We start from the raw sequence: 12,463 nt of genomic DNA on the forward strand, positions 1-12,463 counted from the left end.
CTTCCCTCTCTGCCCCTCCCCTGCTCGTGCACGTGCGCTCGCGCTCTCAAAAAAAATAAACATAAAACACACACACACACACACACACACACACACACACACACACAAAACAGTGACGATTAGGGCTCTGGGACTACTCATCTTCACCTGGAACTCGTCAGAAATGCAAATTCTCCAGCCCCATCTACTGATTCGGGAATCTTGGGGTGGGAACCCACAATCCATGGTTTGACCAGCCCAATAGGTCATTCTGATGCTGACATAAGTTTGGGTGTGCAGGGACTCTCGGTCCTTCTAAAACTAACACGCTGCATAAAGTTTTGCCTCCTTTAATGTGTAACGTCCGTAATGAGTCCTAGTCATGCACGTCAAATATGGGACCTCCCTGAGATCGGTGCGCACGCACTGAATGCAGTGTTCGTGGTGGGTGTAGACACTCTCCAAGTAAGCAGATCAGATGTCACACAATCCTGACATCTAACGTGATGGAATGCGTGGGACCTGTCTTTCCACAAACCGCGCCTGAAAATTGATGGCAATAGGTTACTTGCTCTTGTGTTTGTTTTGTTTTGTGTTGTTTTTTTTTAGTGATCGTGTATACGCCTCTTCTAGGCTTTGGTCCTGTTGACTAAAACTTCATCTCCTCATCCTGTAGATAAGAAAGCTCTAATTGTATGAGCCAAAGATGGCTTCAATTTCTGCCACTTTCTAGCCACGTGTGGTTCTTAGGGACTCAAACTACTGAAATCCCCTGGCCCTCCCAGTTCAGGCACCCATCAGCTTTATTTCTACTTGGCTTTAATTAGCCTCTTTTGTCTATCTTTTCCTGGGTATTCCTCTTGGGGGAAGCTGTTCAAGGACTCCCTGTAAGAGCTTTAAAATCTGCATTTTTCAGGAATTTTATATGTGTTGTTTATCAAGTTGATGGGGCGCCTGGGTGGCTCAGTTGGTTAAGCGTCAGACTTCAGCTCAGGTCATGATCTCATGGTTCGGGCTCTGTGCTGACAGCTCAGAGCCTGGAGCCTGCTTCGGATTCTGTCTCCCTCTCTCTCTCTGCCCCTCCCCTGCTCACGCTCTGTCTCTCTCTCAAAAATAAATAAACATAAAAAAAAAGATATGTATCAAGTTGAGGAAGTTCCCAACTATTCCTGGTTTTCTGAGGGTTTTTAGTATGATTAGATGTGTATTTACTCAAATGCTTTTCCTGTACCAATTTATATGATCAGATGATATTTTTAAGGTTTATGTATGAGATAGAGGGGCGGGGAGCAGAGAGAGAAAGGGCAGAAGATCTGAAGTGAGCTCTCTGCTGAGAGCAAACAGCCCAATGCAGGGCTCAAACTCATGAACCCCGAGATCACGACCTGAGCCGAAATCAGACACTTAACCAACTGAGCCACCCAGGTGCCCTATGATCTGATGATTTTTATTCTTTATCCTGTTCATGTGGTTGGTTACACTGATTGATTTTTTTAATGTTTAGCCAGCCTTTCATACCTGAAATAAATCCCACTCTCTGCCCCTCCCCTGCTTACTCTCTGTCTCTCTCTCTCTCTCTCTCTCTGTCTCTCTTTCTCTCCAAAGTAAATAAACATTAAAAAATTAAAAAAAAATTTAAAAATGTGGGGTTCAAATGGGTAATATTGTGTTGAGGATTTTTGCATCTGTGTTCAGAAAAGGTATCGGTTTCCTTTCCTAGTTTCCTTTCTGTCATGTCTTTATCTGGTTTTTGGGACTAGGATAATCTATAAGAAATTGTGGAGAATTGGTATCATTTTTTTCTTAAATGTTTGGTAGGATCCACCAGTTAGGCCATTTGAGCCCAGCGGTCTCTGTTTTAAAATGTTATTAATTATGGGTTCAATGTCTTTAATAAGTATGGGCTACTCAGGTTATCAATTTTTTGTTGTTTACGTTTTGGCAGTTTGTGCTTTTCAAGAATTTGGTTCATTTAGTCTAAAATATCAAATTTGTTGGGGCGCCTGGGTGGCTCAGTTGGTTGGGCGTCCGACTTCGGCTCAGGTCACGATCTCGCGGTCCATGAGTTCTAGCCCCGCATCGGGCTCTGTGCTGACAGCTCGGAGCCTGGAGCCTGTTTCGGACTCTGTGTCTCCCTCTCTCTCTGACATTCCCCCATTCATGCTCTGTCTCTCTCTGTCTCAAAAATGAATAAACGTTTAAAAAAATTTTTAAAAATATCAAATTTGTTGGCATACAGTTATTCATAGTACTCTTTTATTATTCTTTAATCCATGAAATCAGTATTAATGACCTCTGTCTCATTTCAGAAACTGGTCATTTGTGTCTTGCCTTAATTCACCATTGGACTGGCTAGAGGTTTATTCATTTAATTGACCTTTTCAAAAACTAACTTTTGGGGTTTTTTGGTGTCTTCATGGTTTTCCTGTTTTCATTGCATGTGAATTTCTACTCTTTTTTTTTTTTTTTTTTTTTTAAATAATTTCTTTTCTGATTCTTTTGGTCTCTTTTCTCTAGTTTCCTAAAGTGCAAGCTTAGCTCTTTCTTCTTTTGTAACATGTGCACGGAGTGCTATATATTGCCCTCTTGCGAACTGCTTTCCCTGCATCCCAAATTTTAATGCTATCTTTTCCTTCTCATTAAATTCAAAATATTTTAAAAATTTCTCCTGCCCCTTCTTCTTCTCCTGCACCTCCTTCTTCTTCGACTTTGGCTTACTTGGAAGTGTGCTGTTGAATTTCCAAACGTTTGAAGGGTTATCCAGCTATCTTTCTGTTAACTGATTTTTTTCCTTTAGTTTGATTCTGTGGCCTGAGAGCAGACTGTGTGTGTATTCCGCACCTTTCATTTTGTCCTTGGGTGTGGCGTGGCCCAGAACGTGGTCTATCTTGGTGAATATTCCGTGGCGGCATGAAAACCTGTTCGTGTGGAGCGAAGGCTTCGGGGAGGGGAGGGCGTGCTATGATCTGTGATCAAGCATCAGCTTCCGTCGGCCTGTGTCTCAGGGCTGTGACCTTCACAAGTGTCTCTCTACAGTTCAGCTTTCCCGACTCCCTTCACTGACTGAAGTGTTCTCCATTTCCTTCCTTGAAGCCCTGATCCCAGTTGACTCTTTTCCCCACCCTTTATTCGGGACAAAAAGTCTTCAGGAGGCTGGAAGGGGATAGATATCCTTCCCCAGTTGGAATGCAGCTTTGGAAAAATAGTTTCCTCTGGAGACTAATATGTGGATTTCGCTTTCAGATGCGCCTCTCATAGGGATAGTGTAAGAAGAACCAAAAGGGCTTGTGCCTTAAGTCTCCAGCAGTTATTGATGTGAAAGCTGTTTGTCTGTGGAGCACATCAACAGACTCTTACACAAAAGGATTGTCGATCCCCTTAAAACGCCGTGGATGAGGTGATTGTAGGAGGCTGGAGGCTTGGATTAAACAGATAAGAGAGGAGGCCCAAAACCAACTATGTGGACTGGCCAGTGAGCTTGCCAGGGTTGAACATGATTAAGATGGTGGAGGGGCGCCTGGGGGGGCTCAGTCGGTTAAGCATCTGACTTCAGCTCAGGTCATGATCTCGAAGTTGGTGAGTTCGAGCCCCGAGTCGGGCTCTGTGCTGACAGCTCAGAGCCTGGAGCCGATTCAGATTCTGTGTCTCCTTTTCTCTCTGCCTCTCCCCAACTTGCACTCCTTCTGTCTGTCTCTCTCAAAAATAAATAAATAAATAAATAAATAAATAAATAAATAAATAAGTAAATAAATAAATACTTAAAAAAATTATAAAAGTAGAAAGTCCAAAACTGTTTTGCTAACTTCTAGGCTAAAGGGAACCAAACTCTGTCCATCTTTCTGTTTGACATTCTAAGCCAGAAGCTGACATTCTCAAGTTTACCTCGGGGTCCAATGTGGCTGTTAGAGCTCTAGCCATCTCACTGCGTTCCAAGCAGAGAGGAAGAGAGGAAGTACAAAAAGGCTTTAAACATATGTGCCCGTTTTTAGTGTATTTTCATATTTTCCCAAAATAAATCACTGGCTAGAAATTAAAATCAAGGAAGGTTAGATTCTTTGGAATCTTTTAGCTGAGTATACCATTGCCCCAAACAAATTCAGGGCCCTGTGACCATGGGAAAAGTGTAGAAAGACACTGGCTAGGCAGCTAGTTGTGTCTGTACAGTGGCCTTTCCAGCACCCATCAAATCAACCAGGAGCAAAGCTGGCCTTGTCTCTAGGTGTCTTGTCCAGCCTGAAATCATGTGGTTTTGGGGGTGACTTAGGGAAGCCTGCTTGTCTTTATGACCAATTGTGGGGGGTGGGGGTGGAGTGTGTATATCCTTTATTCTGTCCTTGTAAAATTACTAACTTTGGAACTGGCTAGTCTGACCTGCGTCCTGGAAAGCTGAGATTTCCCGTACTTTTCCATTACCCCCAGGCTGCTCCCTCCTGGGGCAGGACCAGTCCTTTGGAGATTCATTCCTATGGATGAAGCAGGATGCGTTTTGAGCCTGGAAAATTGCCAGAGTGCAAAGCCTCCCGAGCAGAAGTCAGGTCAATAAACCAGGCAAATAAGGCTGTGATGAAGGGGTACTTTTTCCTATGAAAGGTAAAATACTGTGTAAGACAGAGTGTGCTGGGGCATGATGGTAATGAAGTTCCCAGAGCAGGGGAACCAGAGACGGGCAGGTCTGAATTGCAAAAAGCCACCTGTCAAACCGTGATTAAAATTAGTGGCTGCCATTTGTAGACAGAGAGACCGATACCAATGCTGTAAGACTTGCCTTCCAGGAGAGAAACAAAGGTTCGGGCAGGGCAGTAGATGTCCCCCAGAGGAACGTGCTGAGCTGTAAGTGTGTGCGTCTGCTGTTTTCCCATAGAGAAAACCCCCAGAACTTTTTGGAAATTTTTTGCCCCAGAAATTACTGGAAATTAGGTCAGTCTGGGAACCCCTGAATAACGGTAGGGATGGACAAATCTTTAGAGCTGAGGGCATCGTTTGTTTGTAATAGTTAACGTTTCCATTCACTTTCTTCTTATTATTATTTGTTTAACGTTTATTCATTTTTGAGAGACAGAGAGAGACACAGCATGAGTGAGGGAGGGGCAGAGAGAGAGGGAGACACAGAATCCGAAGCAGGCTCCAGGCTCTAACCGACTAAGCCACCCAGGCGCCCCTCCATTCACTTTCATTTGAAACAGAAATCCATTTATCTCTACTAGAGTAAGCAAGCACTTTTTAAACAATATGGTGACAACATTCTTTTCTGGAAAAAAAAAAATGATTAAGTGAAGGTTTTTTGTTCTTTATGCAATAATAATAGTAGTAATAAGAATAAGAATAAGAATAAGAATAAGAATAAGAATAATTAGGTATTAGGGAGTATGTTAGCACGTTCTTGGAGCTCGAGAGGGAGGCAACAAATCATACCTTTTAGTAACACACCCCAGAGGTCTTCAGGTATTACACATCACATTTTTTTAGATTTTTTTTTTTTTCTTAGTTTATTTATTTGAGAGGGACAGTGACAGTGCAAATGAGGGTTGGACAGAGAGGGAGACAGAGAGAGACAGAGAGTCCCAAGCAGGCTCCGCAATGCCAGTGCAAAGCCTGATGCGGGGCTGAAACCCACGAAACCCTGAGATCACGACCTGAGTCGAAACCAAGAATCAGACACTCAACTGACTGAGCCACCAGGCTCCCCTTTTTAGATTGGTTTTAAGTTAAAAACTCTACTTTTTATTTTAACTGGCAAAGTGCTTAATCTCTATGTCCAGAAGTCAAAGGTCATCCATCTGCCTTTATTTTTTTTTAACGTTTATTTATTTTTGAGACAGAGAGAGACAGAGCATGAACAGGGGAGGAGCAGAGAGAGAGGGAGACACAGAATCCGAAACAGGCTCCAGGCTCTGAGCTGTCAGCACAGAGCCGGACGCGGGGCTCGAACTCACAGACCGCAAGATCGTGACCTGAGCTGAAGTCGGCCGCTCAACCGACTGAGCCACCCAGGCGCCCCTCTTTTTCGTTCCTTTTTAAAAAAACTTTAATGTTTTATTTATATTAGAGAGAGAGAGACAGACAGACAGACAGAACATGAGTGGGGGGTGGGGGGGGTGTGGGCTCAGAGAGAGAGGGAGACACAGAATCAGAAGCAGGTGCCAGGCTCCGAGCTGTCAGCACAGAGCCCGACATGGGGCTCGAACTCACGGACTGTGAGATCATGACCTGAGCCAAAGTCGGACGCTCAACTGACCCAGCCACCCAGGCGCCCCCTCCATCTGTCTTTAGAGAAGCAGTAACAATAGCAACTCCTCTTTATTCTTCAGGGTGAATATTCACAGGGCTTGAACGTGGTGACGCTGCTTCTCAACGCTTTCCCCTTGGGGCTGTCTGGACTCGGTGACCTTGGGAGGAAGGCCTGAGCTCTCCGTGGTCACATTCCTTGCCCCCTTCACTCCTCTGGTGGCTGAGTGAGGCCACCGTGTGCTGGCGTGCCCTGGGAACGCGGTGTCCCCGTGTCAGACACACATCGCGCAGGAGACCCATGGGGGCGACCCCGGGGGCAACAATCAGGCGGGAGGCTCGACGCCCACCCGAGTTTCCGCACGGGCCCAGTGGGTAGAGTTGGTTTGATTTTCACTCCCTGCGGTGCCAACAGGAGGGAGATGGCCGCTGGGAGCACTCATCAACGGGGTCACCGAGGGCTGAGGCGTCTACACTCTGAAAGTAACACTGAGAGGTAGCAGGGAAAAACCTCCTGGGCCGCCGCTCTTGGACAAAGCCACCGTTTCTGGGATCTAAGTCGTTCATCCGTTCCAAGGCGGGGCAGCGCCCCCTCTGCTCGGCTCTTTGGGTTTGGGGGGCCTCCACCCACTGGCCTTTGGGCTTGAGTCTCTGTCTCTCTCTCTCGCCTTACCTTCTAGCTCAATTCCATTCGGCCCAAAGTATTTCATAAAGCTCCTGATGAATAATTCACGCGAATGTACTAACGGTGTATACATTTTAAAGGAGGAGCCTCCTGGAGCGAGTTCGGCTTTAATAATGTAACAATGTAATGATTCGATGTTGCCAGAAAAGCGGAATTTAATCACACATCTCTCCTCTCCCTCCTGACCCACCTGTCACAGACGGTTGGCTAATAAATGGGAAGGGAGATTTACTCGTGGAGAATTCTATCAGGAAAGAATCATCATTTGCTCTGTGTCTGCCTCCTCCTTCCTCGGGAGGCTCGATGCCAGAACTTCCTCCCCAATCAGGATGTTATTGATCATCCACGGCACAGCTTTTGTGTGGGAAGCAGGCCAGCAACGTGGCCTTGCAGCATGTTGGTGGCCCGGGCACCCCCACTGTCTCACTTGGGTCCCGCCGTGCCTGATGAATGTCACCTGGCGGCTGACTAAATTAAATTAAAAGCAAAGCAAAACAAAACAACCATCACCACTACGCAGTGACAGAAAAGAAAAAAAAAAAAGACAAACAAAAAACCCAAACCGACAGCCCAAGCATATCACACCTAATATTTCAAACTTCATAAAGCTTTCCAGGAGACTAACATGCCATTGTTCATAGGAGACAGAGAGAGGACAGTCTCACTCCTGTCCCCTCTCCTCACCTGCCTGCGAAACAAAGCAAGCAAGAACACAACCTGAGGGAAATATGCAAACTGTTGTTATAGGATGTAAATGGCTACTTTCAAATTGCTGCTACTCACCTGACAGCATAGAGCAGGGATCGCCCTCCTCTTGGCGTAAAACACGGGTCTGTGGACCACAGCCTTACGCGCCTGCAAAGAGCCAACTGTGAAAGCCTTCAATAGCTACCGAGTAAAGCGTTTGGCCCTAAGGGAAAGATAAAGCACAGTGCGTGGATAGAGAGGGTTAAAGGACGGGTGGGAACAGGGTGTGGCTGATGCGGGAAAGAACATTCTGGGCACAGATGGCAGCCAGGCCGGGACTGCAAGCTGGGAGTCTGGAGGGTGCTGTGGACGGCAGAGGAGGTGAGTGGAACTATCAGGAGGGAGGGCAGCAGGAGGAGAGGTCCCCAAGATTCAGGCCTCCCCCCGGGACAGGGCTTTGGAGCCCTTTTTAAGGACTTTGTCTTTACCCTGAATGAGATAGAAACCAATGTAGGAGGCTGGTCAGAGGAGAGACATTTCCTTAAATTTAAAGGCTCCTGGTTTTGTGGAGAATCGACTCTAGGAAGGTAGGCCTAAGGCACAGACCCCAGCAATTCCTAAAAGGCCATTGCAATAATCCAGGCAAGAGGTGCTGGTGCCTCGGACCAGACTAGTTGGGACGTGGGACCGTTGAGCCGGGGGCTGGGAATGTGAAGGGGTCAGTTCAGGATATATCTGGGAGGTGATGTGGACAGGATTGGGTAACAGGTTGCACACAGGGTCTGAGAAAATTAAGAAGGTAAAGAATGACTCCACGGGGTTGGAGTCTGGGCTACCTCAGGGCGTCAGGGTCGAGGGCAGGTCCCGAAGCCCGTATTGTGGAAGCTGGAGCGGGACCAAGGCAGAAGCAGCATGGCATGAGGGGCGTGACAGGCCGCCGCTTAATGTTAACGAACTGATCGTCGGATTCCATCTCCAACGAACTGATCGCTGTTCGTTTCTTTCTCCCACCAAGGCTCCTGGGCCTTCTGTGATTGGCTTTCTGTCCCTGACCTTCTGGGGTTACGTGTGCAGCCCGCAGAGGGTGGAAACCCCGCCCCCCCCAGAAATCCCTGGAGCCACAGGCCCCCTGCACCTGACCCGTTTCTCCGCAGAACTGCCCAGCCCCTTCTGCGCCCGCATGGGGACAGGGGGCGGGGCGGTGGGCGGGTCTCTTCCCAAGCCAAGAACACGTGCTCACAGGGTGGCAGGGATGTCAGCGTTGACGCTTCTCTAAGAAAGTGGCCTGTCCTGTAGGTGTCATTTAATGAAGGAGAATTACCTGTATACATGAATTGTAATAACAGATCGAAATCATAAAAGCTTGACGCTTTAATTTACTCCCGGAAGAACTCCAGAAAAACAGAGATGTTTCCGAAATCATTTTTTTTTTTCCTGAATTTGTTTTCTGATTCCATCTTCAGAAGCTGTGCCATGTGACATTCACAAAAGCAATCTATGTGCATCCGGGATAGAAATACGCTTCTCTGATGCAGGTGCGCCCTGTGAATCGGAAACTGTGTGACTCCCTATCATTTTGGCCACAATTCGTTTCTTGTTAGTAGTGAATTTATGAATCCCAGCTTTCTGCTTTCAAACCTCGCCTTCAGATTCCCCTTTTATTGCTCAGGATGCAGCAGGATAAAAGGAGAAAATGAGTTGTGATTGCAGAGATTCCATTGTTTCTTGATTATGACCAAAAATGAGATCAAAAAACACATGTTTAGAGCTTCAAGTATCCTGCAAGGCTAGATGTAATTCCAAAAAGCTGGGATGACCTCCCGCCTGGATTCCCAATCTCTCCCCTGGGAATCTTCTCCTGTCTGCTCAGTGAGGCTTCGAGTCATTTAATGGCGCATCAAACAGTGTAAACAGAAGAGTTAGGATTCAAATGCAAATCTGTTAGGTAAGGTTATGTTAGTATTGCAATAGATAACCCCCAAATTCCCAAGCTGAACACAACAAAGCTCTATTTCAGCTCCTGTAACAGTCCCACATGGGGGTCATTAATTGCTGATGGGACAAGAGGGTTGAGGGAACAGGCTGATGGAGGCAGCTGATCAGTCTGTTTCCTACAACCCCACTGGACATTGCCATCTAGCCAGGCTGGGATGAGAGAACTTGGAGAAAACAAGCCTGTTTTTAACTGTTTCAGTCTGGTATGGATATGCTTCCTGGGTGGAAACTACTCTAATATTTATCCTAAATCCATGGGAGCATCCAAAGATGGGGGGAATCTCGGGGACATGGAAGAGAAGTCAAAATGGCATTGCTTATGTCAGCGAGATAAAGCAAACCGGCCAGAGGAGGACCTTGTAGTTACAATTTTGCCTGGTGATTTATTTACTTCCGTTGTCCTTACTCTTAATGAATTCTCATTAATTCTTTCATTCCAGATCTATTTGCAGGTGAGAAGATTATGTTACCTGTATTTCAGGGCTTGGGAGGAAAAAGGTGTCAATGTTGCAACATAATGAAATAAAGTCATAGCCCTAAATTCTAAGCCTGGTTGGGAGAGAGCTGTAAATCTCAGTGTGGTTTTTCCTCAAAATTTTTCCACCTGTGTTCTGAGTGTGAATGCCCATTTTCAGGGAAGAATGTGTCCTAGATCTACGTCCACTGATGGAACTACAAAATTCTCCTTAATTTTTTCTTTTTTCTTTTCTTTCTTTTTTTTTTTTTTTTTTTTTTTTTTTATAGATAGAGAGCTATGCAGAAGAGGGGCAGAGGGAGAGAGAGAGAATCCCAAGCAGGTTCCATGCTCGGTGCAGAACCTGACCCAGGGCTTGATCCCATGACCCTGGGACCATGACCTGAGCCAAAACCGAGAGTCTGACACTTAACCGGCTGAGCCACCCAGGTGCTCCCAAGATTTATCTTTTACCTGATTTATAAATCAGTCGGGTGCAGGTTTGAAGAAAGACAGACTAGAGTGGGCGTCTATTAAGAACAATTTTGAGCCTGGAGAGAATTGATAAAAAGAACAATCAAAGGTGAGTTTAGAGAGTATGCTAGTAAGTGAAGCCTCTCTGTCGGAGCCTATCTCTCTGAGCTGTCAGCACAGAGCCCAAACGTGGGGCTCGAACTTACGAACCGTGAGATCGTGACCTGAGCCAAAGTCGGATGCTCAACCGACGGAGCCACCCAGGCGCCCCTCAGTGTTACGGCTTTTCTCTCCTCTGTCTTGACAGCCCTTTTATCACAGCTGAAGACTGATTCATCCTGAATGAGCCTGTCTTTACTTTTTCCCTCTCCAGCTTTGTTGAGAGTTTTGGGTAAAGAAAGACAATGAGTTGTAAGAATTTGCCTGAGGTAAAGAAATTCCTTCGTACGCATCTAACCATCCAGGTGGAAGTGAATCCGACTTTGGTTTTGTCTGTGGAAGATGCATCATTTTTGTGCCCCACGTACTAGGTTAAACTTGGAGGTTCACTTTTCCCCCCACATGACCGCTTTTACACGGAACTCGTTTACATGAACACAACTCAAAATATTATACATTTCATGGTTTTCAAAAAGCAGTCTGTATAGAAGACGCTTCCCTGTTAGCTCCCTGACACTTCACGCCCCAAACCGGCCAGTCTTGATTTTATGTGTGAGTCTGTCCCTGTGTCAACCGGACCAGGATGGTATGCTTTTGGAGGTCTAGGTTTTCCTTTCCACAGGTTTCCATCTCTGCCGTTTCTGTTGGGGCCTTGAGTAACAATGGGTTTCCCCAAATGGTGTCTTTCTTACTTTCCCTTTTCTTGCAGCCGCAGTGACCTTGTACATCACAGAATCAAGAGGATTAGGGTCAGAGCCGAATTAAAGCCCAAGGTTAATGCACAACATTCTTGGGTTCTATGGAAGGTTTTAACGACTTCTGATTGACAAGTGAGAGGCCTTTTTTTCCTTTTTTTTTTCTTTCTGAGTTTCAGTTACATAGTTTTACCATAAGACATGATATAAATGACTTATTTATGTACTGCCAAAGTTCTTTAAGTTTTGCAGTGGTTACAGAGACTCTAACTTCTTATAAGAAAGTATTCACGACTAAAAAATAAACCCAACCACCAATTTATATGGTGCGAAGCAAAAATGTCTACTGACGGTTTTATTATTTATTTACTTATTCATTTATGTTTTAAATATAATCTGTTTTCAAGTTAGCTAACATACAGTGTATACAACGTGCTCTTGGCTTCAGGGGTGGCTTCCCGTGATTCATTGCTTACCTACCGCACCCAGTACTCATCCCAACAAGTGCCACTGATGGTTTTAAACAAAATTCTTGTGAAATTAGCCTCAAAGAGAAAAAAACAAAACAAAACAAAACAAACCTAACCATTGATACAGATTAGAATTCTATCTTCAGTAGATCCTGATAGAGAAGCGGACATTTTTTCTAGACAGGGGGGTCTAACAACTGGTTTTCTGAATGTAGAAACCCCCAGGCAGACCTAGGAACTCATGAGATAGGGTAGGAAGTTTCTGGAACAAATCAGAATCTAAAACCATATCTCTAGGAGGGATACAATTGGCTAAGGGTTCCTTTAAGCCTGTGCTCCAAGCCAGGGCCCCCCGGAAGGTAGACTGGAGTCGTTTCTATACCCCAGTTGCAACATACATCTTGACCTTTGGGCATTCAGTCCCCTGCCTTATTGAAACATGAAGTCAACAGACATAAGGCTCTTCCAGGTTTGATTACTTCTACAGTATTTCCTTTTATAAAGTATTTCTGTTTTGCCAGCAGACATGACTTACTTGATTATGCTAGGGAATTGGCTAAAGAAGTTACTTAAATATTTAAAAGGGAAATGTTGACTCCTGTTGCTAAAGCACATTAACAATTAGCAGAACTACTAAGAT

The 12,463-nt window shown here is 45.4% G+C and overlaps 1 long non-coding RNA gene across 1 annotated transcript; it reads left to right on the forward strand.

Moving 5' to 3' along the window:
- The first annotated feature begins 9,604 nt into the window (after nt 1-9,604).
- On the forward strand, nt 9,605-10,118 carry LOC123606796. The gene is made up of 2 exons (XR_006716512.1): nt 9,605-9,774; nt 10,012-10,118. It is a non-coding gene; the product is annotated as an uncharacterized LOC123606796 (long non-coding RNA).
- Nucleotides 10,119-12,463: the final 2,345 nt, after the last annotated feature.

Source organism: Leopardus geoffroyi, chromosome A1 (assembly GCF_018350155.1).
Source record: "Leopardus geoffroyi isolate Oge1 chromosome A1, O.geoffroyi_Oge1_pat1.0, whole genome shotgun sequence".
Lineage (NCBI taxonomy): Eukaryota > Metazoa > Chordata > Mammalia > Carnivora > Felidae > Leopardus > Leopardus geoffroyi.